Source organism: Penaeus chinensis, chromosome 28 (genome assembly GCF_019202785.1).
Source record: "Penaeus chinensis breed Huanghai No. 1 chromosome 28, ASM1920278v2, whole genome shotgun sequence".
Taxonomy (NCBI): domain Eukaryota; kingdom Metazoa; phylum Arthropoda; class Malacostraca; order Decapoda; family Penaeidae; genus Penaeus; species Penaeus chinensis.
Window position 1 is genome coordinate 4,708,610 of NC_061846.1, and position 2,500 is coordinate 4,711,109.

Consider the following 2,500-nt stretch of genomic DNA (forward strand, 5'->3'; position numbering starts at 1 on the left):
TATCATGTTAAGTTATTAAGGTTTTGATACTGTTGTGAAGGATGTATCTGGTATTTTTAGGATAGGTAATGGAGTAGCCACATGGGTGTCTGTCTAATAAAAATCACCTTCCCTTTTCGCACGCAACTCCCTACCACTCCCCTCCTCACACACACACACACACACACACACACACACACACACACACACACACACACACACACACGCACAAGTTTACACGGACGCATGCGCACCTTAAAAAAAACGATAGCTTGGAGTTCTATCCCGGTCCACATATGAAGTTGCAGCTGTCAGCAGTGTGTTCTCTCTCGCCCTTCATATATGCAGAAGGTTCACGTGGGAGTGCCTGGTTATATGCTGCTGGATTTGTAAATATTCGTATGTACTTAGATATGTATATACGTGCTTATATACTTGCTTGTGTGGGAAGGCTGGGTCTGACACAGGGAAGTGAAATAGATAGATAAATGAAATGAGATGGAAAAAATAGGAATGCAGATAATAATTCAGCTGAGTATTTAGTATGTCCAGTGAAATGCATACAGTAAATATATATGCATTATTGCAGAATGCGGGTATACTATACCTACACTCCATGCACATGAATAAAAAGGAATACATGCACACACGTACAAAAAAAAAAAACTCACACAGCACAACACAAAACACACACACACACGCACACACACACACACACACACACACACACACACACAAACAACTAAACAAAGATGCACACAGTTGTTAGGGGAATTGAACTTCAGACACTTTGATAAAGAGGACCAACGCTATCTCACTATTGGCACTGTGCCTGGGCATTCACGGCATTCTTTCCTTCCTGTCCCCTCTTGTCGTCCTCTAAGTACACGTAAAGATACCAGGAATACGTTAAGAATTCTGAAATTACGTATAACATGTCCTTTATTTACTTTCGTGTGAATAAAACTGAACCGAAGATAAATGGAACGGTGAACGGACACTGTTTAAGGAAGTAAACGGGATGATATATATGCAGTATGTTTGGTTGTAGTACATTAATTTACAGGCTTGCATATGTACCTACTCACTCAGGGGAACAAATATACTTTGTAATACATATATCCATACATACAGTCACACACACACACACACACACACACACACACACACACACACACACACACACACACACACACACACACACACACACACACACACACACACACGCACGCACACGCACACACACACACACACACACACACACACACACACACACACACACTTGTGTATATGTATGTGTCTGCACATGGACAAATTCGTAATTATTTTGTCTCTTAACTTGTCATTTAATTAAGTTGCTATCCTGTTCAAGCCCTTATTATACCTTCAAACCTCACACACTTCATATTCATTGAGAAAAAAGGGTCATATTGCATCAAGCACAACTATCAACTGATACAAGGAAAAATAGAAAAAAAAAAAAAATAGGACGGCCTTTCAATACACCGCCTTTGATTTAGGTCCCACAGAATAGAACAAATAACCTGTGTAAATATGCTAATACTACAGTATGTATAGAATGCTAGAAAAAGTGGAAGTTTAGGTATTTGACTTGAATGCCTTTTAAACTCTCCTTAAGCATGAATATTAATCATATTGATAAATGACAACGACTATAGAGTTATCCAACGCGAATAAGATTTTATATATTTTCTTTACAATAGTAAGATTTTTTTTTCCACACACAATTAACTATGCTAACTTTTAAAGCATCGTGCACTATATAAAAAGCTGTAATGGTAAATCATTCACTTTACGCTAGCTGTTCCGATTAAACATTATTGTTTTATCACCCCATATGTCAAGAACCCACAATGCGTCAAATGTCATTCTAACATTTCAATGATTATGTCAAGGAAATTAGAAAAGGTTAAGGTTTAAAGGTTTAGATTGATTCCATTTGTTACAATGGCTATTCTTGGTGTGGCATACTATGTGTAAATTATCCTCTATGTTCCATCCACTGGCAGCGAGGGATTTGAGCGCAGGTCAGCGAGATTGCTAGACGAGATCGCTAGCGCTGCACCACACAGCAGGGGGACATCAGGCCTAAAATTAGTAAAAAGCAATGCAGTGCACAACTTGTTTTGCTCAGTGAACTGATTAGAATTCAACTTCAACTGTTTATTTCCTCGCTTGTAATTTTTATTCAAATCAGCAAATACAGTATAAACGAAAATTACGTCACAGTTAGTATTTAAGATGGTCTTTGCTCGATGTATATTACACTAGTCTACCATAAAAACAAAATCGTAAGGAAGACTCTTAAAGAAAGTGGAAGAATTTTAAGGCCTAACTCTTATGATTATACCAAAAAACATCATTAAATTAATCTCGTCACAAAATTATCAGATTCATATATTTTATAAATAATATGAAGTTAGATTAACTAAAGTGACATTAATATAATGAAATCATGATAATACAAGTGATAATGATAATGATGATGGTACTATTACTA